We start from the raw sequence: 10380 nt of genomic DNA on the forward strand, positions 1-10380 counted from the left end.
AATCGTCAGCAAATCATCCTCTCCCCGACCACTGCGACCATTAAATCCTCGCACTCACACTTCCCCCTTACCTCATGTCTACGTTCCTCCATGGCTGTTGGCCCCACACAGCTGCTATGAGTTGTTTCCTCCTTAGTGTAGCATCCAGGAACACATCTCTGGAGCCATTCCACATGGTGTCAAATCCCAGCTCTGCTACTTTTGAGCAGTGTGACCCTGGGCAAGTCAATGAACTCTGTACATCAGTTTCCTTCTTGTTAAAATGGGGTAATATGGCATCTACTGTGCAAGAATGTTATTAGGATAAAATGTTTAAGAGAGGAGTACAGAACACAGCCTGATGCTGTGGGTGAATTAGTGGTTTTTATCCCTGCTGTCATTAGCATTGTGATCATCCTGCCTGATCTCAGCACCTTGTGGAAATAAAGTCTATACACTTCTATTCCTTGGTCATCAATTTTAAAGATTCACCTATATCTGTTTCGGAACTTCTCTTTCCCTTCTTATCCTCCACAGTAGAAGTCTTGCATCAGGCCATGGCCAATTGCTATAACAGAGTATGCATCATACTTTCTCATGTTTTTTCTGTGAATTTGCTTCATTTATTTCCTGGATCTTCTGTATCTTAATCATCTCTACTCAACAAAAACTATGCTCCGATTGGATGAAAAATAAAGCCAACAAAAATATTCTTCAGGGATTCCGTGGTGGCGCAGTGGTTGAGAGTCCGCCTGCCGATGCGGGGGATGGGGGTTCGTGCCCCGGTCCGGGAGGGTCCCGCGTGCCGCGGAGCGGCTGGGCCCATGAGACATGGCTGCTGAGCCTGCGCGTCCGGAGCCTGTGCTCCACAACGGGAGAGGCCATGACAGTGAGAGGCCCGCGTAAGCAAAAAAAATAAAAAATTCTTGACTTTACTCATAAAATCAAGCTATTAGAAGAAGTTGAGTAGTTCTTGAAAGGGAAGTGTGTTGTTCCTTTTTTTAATCCCATTTACTCTTCTGTTTTTTGGCTGTACCACATGCGGGATTTTCGTTCCCTGACCAGGGATTGAACCCGTGCCCCCTGCAGTGGAAGTGCGGAGTCTTAACCACTGGAGTGCCAGGGAATTCCTTCCACTTACTCTTTATTTCATTTTTTAACTAAAGTGTACAATGATGCACACAAATCTTATGGGTTCACTTAAATTTTTACACATGTATAGACCAAAATATTCTTCACTCAGATCAAAATTTAGAATATTTCCAACACTTCGGTAGGTTCCTGGTGGCCCATCCTTGTCAATAGCTCCTCCTACAATGGTAACCACTATTTACACTATCACCATGGATTTTTTTTGACTATAATTGAGTGGAAGTAAATGGTGACCTACAAGATTTTCTCTTTTGTGTCTTCCTTGTTTTGAACGTTATTATGTCTGTGGCATTCGTCTGTTACACATACCAGAATTAAGTTAGGATGAGGTCAGAATGCAGTAGTGTAAGCCCTTAATTCAATATAACTGGAATCCATATAAGAACAGAAAATTTGGATACAGTCCTTAAAAGAGAATGTCAGGTGAAGATGAAGGCAGAGATTGGGTTGATGCTTCTGTGTAACAGGAATCATTAGAGATTGTGAGCAAATCATCAGAAGTTTTGGGAAAGTCATGAAACAGCTCTCAGAAGGAACCAGCCCTGCTGACATCTTGATCTCAGGCTTCTAGCCCCCAGAGATGTGAGAAAATAGAGGGAACCAGAGACATATGTCACCCTTGTCTACTTGCTTTATGGCTGCCTGATTTTCTTCTCCACATTCTCTCTGATAGCCTGTCTGAATTCCTCTTTCATTTCTGACCAAACTGACTGATCCTCACATCCATTCTAAAGCCTTCACTACACATGCATTGAAGATCAGTAAAGAGTGTGTTGAACTCACAGCTACTGAGCATTGTTTTAGCATCTCTATAGCCATTGTTTACAAAAACTATTAAAAATTCTTTTCCAGGTGCAATTTGCTAGTGGAAGTTGATAGGAGTTTTTCTCTAAATTTCTCTCATCACTGAAAGAGATGATCGTCCTTTCCCATTTTGTGAACTGAAAGAGTCACATAAGAAAAACATGACTGAATGTTTGCAAGTTTCAAATGGCAGGAATGATCAGGGATGTGAAGAATTCCCAGATATAAATGTTACTGTGAAATAGAAGCATGTTTTATATGTACTTAATATCTTAATTCCAATAATATCTCACCTCCATTCAGTATAAAGATCTCAGATAATTCTTGGTTCTTAGTGTACCACTTACAAGACATTAAACAGTTTGGTTTAACCAATATTCAGACCACAAACACTGTGCTGAGTATCTTCATATCCCTTTGTTGGAGAGAGGCATTTTTAAAAAGTAAATTTATTTATTTATGGCTGCGTTGGGTCTTCGTTGCTGTGCACAGGCTTTCTCTAGTTGCAGCGAGCGGGAGCTACTCTTCGTTGCGGTGCATGGGCTTCTCATTGCTGTGGTCTCTCGTTGCGGAGCACGGGCGCTAGCAGGCGGGCTCTAGAGCGCAGGCTCAGTAGTTGTAGCACACGGGCTTAGTTGCTCCACAGCATGTAGAATCTTCCCCGAACAGGGCTCGAAACCGTGTCCCCTGTGTTGACAGGCAGATTCTTAACCACTGCGCCACCAGGGAAGTCCGGCATTTTCTTAATTAACTCCAATTACACCCCTGTAGAATCTTTTTAATCAGAGGAAGGTTAAGAGCCTTTATTTGTTATTGAATGACTGCAGTTCTTAAGGGTCAGCTGTGGTCAGTAAGGAGGGCAAATTTTGGATTTAAAAGCCTTTCTTGTCTCTAATACAAATTGTTTATTCCTACTCTAAGATGGTCAAACTTTTTAACAAATTTATTTCCTAATTTCTCTTAGCAGTAGTTCTGTTTCCTTCCTTATAGCTCTTACTATATTTCGCTTCATCAATATAATTTTTTGGTATTACTATTCTACTAGTCATCTCTCTTTTTTTCTGTTTAATTTTAGTATTTAATTAATTAATTAGTTTATTTATTTTGGCTGCTCTGGATCTTGGTTGTGGCACGTGGTGTCTTTGTTGTGGAATGTGGACTTCTTAGTTGCAGCATGTGAAATCTTAGTTGCAGTGTGCGGGATCTAGTTCCCTGACCAGGGATTGAACAGCGGGCTCCCTGTATTGCGAGTGCAGAGCCTTACCCATTGGACCACCAGGGAAGTCCCCTCAGTTTAATTTTTTTTTTTGTATGTGAATGTTTATAGTGGCTTTATTCATAATCTCCAATAATTATAAACAACCCAAGTATCTTTCAATGGATATATTTTAAAATAAACAGTGATACATTGATACAATAGAATGCTGACTGACAATAAAAAGAACTACTGAACCATTAAAATGTGAACAAATGTCACAGGTATTATGCCAGAAAACATATTACATGATGTTCTGGAAAAGACAAAACTAGGAAAACAAAAATTTGATCAGTGGTTACTAGGAGTGGAAACTGACTTTTGAAAAAACATGAAGGAACTTTGGTGATGGTGGTGCTTCCCAAACTGTATAGATGCCACAGCACTGCACACAAAAAAATCAATTTTACCAAATGTAAATTATCAATAAAACCAACTTTAAAAACCCATCAGTCATTTTTCACCTATCTATTGCCAAAAATCCAAGTCTAATGACCCATCATTTTAGGGAGCCTGTAGGATAACGGGCACTCTTATACATGAGTATAAATTGGTACAACCTCCATGGAAAGCAGTTTGGTACCATCTACCAAAACTGCCTAAATCCTTTGACTCAGCAAAAAGCTAATTCTTACCTGGTACTTGCTCATCTGTATGCACACTTCAAGTTACTACATCGCACTCCGGTACCCAATACTTTCTGAAAGTTTGCTTTAACCGAAAGAACTTCATTCGTACCTGTCTTTGTTAACTGGAAAAAAATCGAGATTTTCACATTTATGAAAAAAGGCAGAGGGGGAAAACAGCAGTTTGTTTTGCAGAGAGCCACTAGAGACGGCAGCATGTCTGGGCAGTGGGAGTGGCACTGCCAAGCTCTTTCCCTGGGAACTACTACACTCTGGCATCTCAGCATCCAGAGCCATCACTTTGAATTGTCTGTGAGCATCTGTGTTTTATCCCATTTTATGCCTCTGTTAGCAAGATGTGTCATAAGGTAATTTCTTCAATTTTTGCCATTTTGGCTTACAGAAGGTTTCAGAGGCATACTCTACTTTTGGATAGCAGGGGAATCCTGTATAATTACAAACGATGGAAACCCAAATATCCATAGAATGCACTAGTATACTATGCATCAGTAAGGATGGACACTTCCTATGGAATAATCAAATTCATTTGTTATCTGTATAACAGCATGTACTGCACATGGGGTTTTTGGTTAAAAACGGGGAAAGGTAATTATACTAATTTGTTGTGTATGCTTTAAGAAACTAGATACACAAGAAACTAATAGTAATGACTATGGAGAAAGACTGAATTGGGCAGAAATGGATGTTAATTCATGGAAAGGGAGGAAGTTTGTGGCCTGAAGAGCCCACAGTTGTTTATTATCCATGTACAGTTAGTACGGACTTGTTCAGTGATGGCTGGGGAAATGCCACTACTTTGTATTGGTAGGTGCTTTGTGAAAAAACTGAGAAGACACTTAGGAAGTTAAGAATGTTGATCCAAAGAGGGAATTCCATGCAGCTGATAGCACTCCCCTCCAATCCCACTCCTCTTAGTAGAGGCTAACATCCCATCAAATTGGCTGAGTCATACCACACCTTCAGGCAGATTAAAAAAAAGAGAGAGAGAGAAAAGACACAAAGGAAATGGACTGAGTTATTTTAATTAGGTTCTTTGTAAGAAGATTAGAACACTGCTTTGTGAGGATAAATTCTGTTTGTGAGAGCAAACACAGAGCGGAGGTAGCCCTGGAGCTGAGGAACAGCTTTGATTCTTCGCAGAATTTGTGAGTCCACATCTTTTTGATCAACCTTGCGATGCTCTGTAATCTCGTATTTCTCTCTCTCTGTGTTGAAGATCTCACCTTCCTGGTCCCTGGGCTTACGCAGCTTCTTCTTGAAGTAAGCGTCAGTGAGATGTTCTGGGATTTTCACACCACTGATATCAATTTTGGTGGAAGTGGCAATGACAAATTTCTGGTGTGTTCTCCGCAGAGTATCTCGATTGAGGGACAGAGGCCCAGTCACAAGTAGCAAGCCACTGCTCAGCTGCTTCAGGAAAATGACCCCCTTGCCTCTGTGGTGCCCAGTGAGGATAACCAGGATGGTCCCAGGAGTGATGCTGGCGCAGTTTTCTCACATGTTTACTGAAGCGTTTTTGCCGTGACTCAACAGCTTTCAAGGCACATCTTCAGTAGGATAATACCTAGGCATTTTGCGAAGTTTAAGCACCTGGGTAACACCATTCTTGTCACCACCAACTGGTTTTGTGACAGTAGCAAGGACCTTCACCTTCTTTTTCTTTTCAACCTTGGATTTAGATGCTGAATACTTCCTCTTGTACAAGGTCTTTCTGGAATACATAGCCGATCAGGAATATCTGCCAATTCCTCTGACCAGGACAGGGTTTCGGCTGCAGTGGGGTTTCCCCTTCTTAACCTGCTTCACCTTTTGAACCTTGTCACCAGTCTCAGCCTTCTTGGCTTCAAGTTTTTTCTCCTTAGTATCTGGCTTCTCAGCCTTTTCACCTGCCATCTTGCAAGATGGGAAAAAGCCCCTCTGTTTAATTTTAAAGAATGTTAATAAGTTCATCATCTAGGCAGGGTGCTGAAGCAGTCTTGAGGTTTCTACTCCCTACATTCTTCTGTGATTCATTCTGATTCTCCTCTCTGCACTGCTGTTACCTCCCATTAAGCCCTCACCCTCTCCACCTGGAATATATATTTAAACTTGACATATATGTCATGTGTTACCATCAAATGCAGGTATGTGTTAAAACTGGGGATATAGTCGGGCACAAAACATAAAAATCCCTACCTGTCCAGTGGTAATGAGCTCCCTTCAGCTTTTGTTTATCTGGTAATGTCTTTATTTCTCCCTCATTTAAAAAAAAATTAATTTATATTTATTTTTGGCTGCGTTGGGTCTTCGTTGCTGCACGCGGCTTTCTCTAGTTGCGGCGAGTGGGGGCTACCCTTCATTGCGGTGCCCGGGGTTCTTATTCTGGTGGCTTCTCTTGTTCCGGAGCATGGGCTGTAGGTTCGCAGGCTTCAGTAGTTGTGGCATGTGGACAACTGGGAAAAGTGGAGACTATGCCCAGGGAAGCCCTCTCCTTTTTTTTTTTTTTTAAATACATATATGCTCTTTTTTTAAGTAAATAAATTTGTTTGTTTGTTTGTTTATTTATTTTTGGCTGCATTGGGTCTTTATTGCTGTGCACGGGCTTTCTCTAGTTGCAGCGAGCAGGGGCTACTCTACGTTGCCGTGTGTGGGATTCTCATTGTGGTGGCTTTGCTTGTTGCGGAGTATGGGCTCTAGGCACGCGGGCTCAGTAGTTGTGGCTCACAGGCTTTAGAGCGCAGGCTCAGTAGTCGTGGCGTGCCGGCTCGGTAGTTGTGGTACATGGGCTTAGTTGCTCTGCGGCAGGTGGGATCTTCCCGGATCAGGGCTCGAACTCATGTCTCCTGCATTGGCAGACGGATTCTTAATGACTGCGCCACCAGGGAAGTCCATCCCTCATTTTTTAAAGGGAGTTTTGCCAGGTATAGAATTCTCAGTTGACATTTTTGTTTTTAATCTCTGTGGGGGAAAGAGGGCTTGGAGCTTACTAGTCCACCGTTTTGCTGATGTCACTCCTCACATAGTGTTTTAATTGAAACTTTTTTAACTTAAAAAAGAATGGGTCTAGCAATCTGGATTGGATGACCTAGTGACACAGTAAAAACTTGGTCAGAACTAGGAAAAAACTAGGAAAAAGAGCACACTATGTTTTTGCCTTTTCCTGTTTGCACATCTGTCCATATGCCATTTCTTTTAAGAAGTTTTTAGAAACAACATGTATGTAATTTCAAAATTTAAATAAATTTTTTACTCAAAATATTATCATGGAAATGTTTGATCTTTATTTCATTCTCTTATTTATTCATGTAGAACACTGTCATATTAACTTTAGTTTTCATTGGAAATAATTCCTCTTTTTTGGTTAAATCCAAAGTTTGTTACACAGGTTTATTTTAGTCTTGTTTTCATTTATGTGACTATATCTTAAACTATTTTGTTATATCTATTCAGACACTATAATTACGTAAGTCTAAAACAAAACAAGTACATTCTGAGCGCTATAGTTTCATCCTTTCTCCTCTGTCCTCTTCCTTCTCCTCATCTCACAGGTGCCCCTTGTATACAGTTTTTATTTTTCCATTATTAAGATAAAAATGCATAAATATATAGAAATGCATAAACTATATGAATTATATTCACTTTCTTGCCAAAATAAAGCTAACTGCACAAAGTATTCTGATAGCTACTGACAGTTTAGGTCTGCATAGTTGAAATAACTTACTCCTCATGTCCACAGCTGCCCAGTGCTCTCTTAGGAGGATGCACCCTGATTTATTCAATCTTGGTTATTACCAAAAATGCTGCAAAAATAGTTCTGTTCTTGTGAAAAAATCTTTTAACTTTTTTTTTTTTTTTTGCTGTACGCGGGCTTCTCACTGTTGCAGCCTCTCCCGTTGCGGAGCACAGGCTCCGGACGCGCAGGCTCAGGGGTCTAGCTGCTCTGCAGCATGTGGGATCTTCCTGGACTGGGGCACGAACCCGTGTCCCCTAGCATCGGCAGGCGGACTCTCAACCACTGCACCACCAGGGAAGCCCTGCTTTTAACATTTATATAAAGTTGGAATAATTGTTAGGAGAGCAAACAAATTTACTGGCTCTAATAACAGGTACTCAATATTTTATAGTCTCCAGAGTCCTCTGATTGCAGTAATATCAAACTCCAACATTCCCTCTAAATTTAAAAATAATGTTTTTTACTAATGTAAATATGAGTATTAATTTCCTCACTCAGACTAAGGCTGGCATGCTTGGAACTTTCTCACTCCTTTATCTGTATAACTTCACTTTGGTCTCTGTACACATTCTTCCATCCATTGACTTGATTCTTAATCAGCTGGTCATGGCCAACTCTTTGGTGCTTTCCTTCCAAAGAAATCCCTCAGATAATAGCAGCTTTTGGATGGCAATATTGCCTGTATGATGTTGGATGTAAAGTTCTACTTACACTGAATGGGCAGAGAGGTTTCCCTCAGCACCACCTGTCTCTTGAGTGACTTCTAGGCCATTAAGATTTGTCCAACTCCTTTACCACCTGTCACACTTGGGGCATAGTCTCCACTTTTCCCAGTTGTCTAAGCTGGCAGAGGGGTCCTGTGTGGGGGTCAAGCCATCAGGGTGAGCCCTGGACTCTGGCTGAGAGCAGTGCCAGCCCTTTACCACACAACTGCTGAGACAATCTCGGGACTGGCCTGAGGGAGCAGGACCTGTCCAGGACAATGCAACCATCACCGGGGCTTCCTGCTATCCTCAAAGTACTGTGGCCAAATGCCACCCCAACCTTGTAACCCAGACTTACCTGCATCCCAGGACCCTAAGAGGACATCTTCACCTATTCTCTTTCATTCTAATGTACTTTTAATTTAGCACTTCTTTCATGTTTCCTGTCTGTGTTCCTTAAATGGTCGAAAACTCACAAGGGCAGGCTTGTCTGTCTTGTTTTCTGACTTTTCTTGTGCACCTACAGTAGTGCCTGAAACTCAGTAGATGCTCACTGAACATTTATTAAAGAACTGAGGGACTTCCATGGTGGACACTGGTTAAGAATCCGCCTGCCAATGCAGGAGACACGGGTTTGATCACTGGTCCGGGAAGATCCCACATGCTATGGAGCAACTAAGCCCATGCTCCACAACTACTGAGCCTACGCTCTAGAGTCTGTGAGCCACAACTACTGAAGCCTGCACACCTAGAGCCTGTGCTCCACAACAAGAGAAGCCATCGCAATGAGAAGATCGCGCACCGCAATGAAGAGTAGCCCTTGCTCTGGGCAACTAGAGAAAGCCCGCACACAGTAATGAAGACCCAAAAATAAATAAATAAAATAAAATTAAAAAAAATTTATTAAACATGACACCCTAGATTCCACATCCATTTTTGCTTTTTACTGTTAAGGCTACTTTGAAAGTCCTTTTAAGCTATACTTCAAAGTATTAATATTTTCACGAATGAAAAAATAATCAGATTTCTAAAACAAAATCCTGAGTGGCCAAAGTTTCAGCATAGCCGCTGCTCAGATAACTGTCTCTTCTCAGACTCCAGTGTGTCCTGTTCAGTTTTCTTTGAGATCTTAACTTTTGTTTTCTAATCCTCTACTGATATTTTCCCAGAGCTATCCAGACATTATCTTTAAATAAGTACATAATCATTAGTGGCGTTCAGTGATTTTCATTTCACAACTTTTTCTGGAATAATCTCAACTCCTCATGCCCACACAATCCCTGCTATATCAGTAAGAATGATAATCACTTCTCATCAAAGAGATCAGATTTTGGTGTCCCCTCAATTTTTGTTTCATTTTGTTTTTTCCACACTTTAATGTATTCATTTTTCAATAAGTTTAAATCCTTGAGGTGTATGGCATCACACAGATTCTGTGTCCACGGCCTTAGCAGCAAGGTTGTTTGGGAATTCGGCACGAACCATGCCACTGTCTCCGTGAACACAAGCTACCTTTCCCCAGGTTACTCTGGTTTTGTTCGGTTTTCCACCAGGAGTTACTTTGTTTTCTTTGCTTTGTACACGTAAGCACGTCTCTTGCCTAGATATTTAGAATTCTGTTTCATTTCGAGCATAGACCCCTTCAATTTTTTTTTAATATAAATTTATTTATTTAATTTTGGCTGCACTGGGTCTTCGTTGCTGCGCGCGGGCTTTCTCTAGTTGCTGTGAGCGGGGGCTACTCTTCATTGTGGTGCTCTGGCTTCTCATTGTGGTGGTCCCTCCTGCTGGGGAGCACAGGCTCCAGGAGCACGGGCTTCAGCAGTCGCGGCATGCACGCTGAGTAGTTGCAGCGCACGGGCCCAGCCCCTCCGCGGCACGTGGGATCCTCCCAGACCAGGGACCGAATCTGTGTCCACCGCACCGGCAGGCGGACTCTCAACCACTGCGTCACCAGGGAAGTCCCAGACCCCTTCAATTTTAAGAGCTATGTGCTCCCTCTGGTTCCGGAGACTGAACTTATAGCCAGCAAAATGGCCTTGGACCACAGCCTTCCAGGCATATTTGTCCTTTCAGAAGTCCTGTTCCAAGCGGGCCTCCACAGTCTTCAAGACGGTTGAAACAGAA

General features: G+C 41.9%; 2 pseudogenes; both read right to left on the bottom strand.

Annotated features, from left to right (window-relative positions):
• Positions 1-4881: 4881 nt before the first annotated feature.
• On the bottom strand, positions 4882-5730 carry LOC114889965 (annotated as a pseudogene).
• A 3922-nt stretch (positions 5731-9652) lies between these two features.
• LOC114889673 lies at positions 9653-10351 on the bottom strand (annotated as a pseudogene).
• Positions 10352-10380: the final 29 nt, after the last annotated feature.

This window comes from Monodon monoceros, unplaced genomic scaffold, assembly GCF_005190385.1.
Source record: "Monodon monoceros isolate NGI ecotype Baffin Bay Population unplaced genomic scaffold, NGI_Narwhal_1 Super_Scaffold_10, whole genome shotgun sequence".
Classification (NCBI taxonomy): domain Eukaryota; kingdom Metazoa; phylum Chordata; class Mammalia; order Artiodactyla; family Monodontidae; genus Monodon; species Monodon monoceros.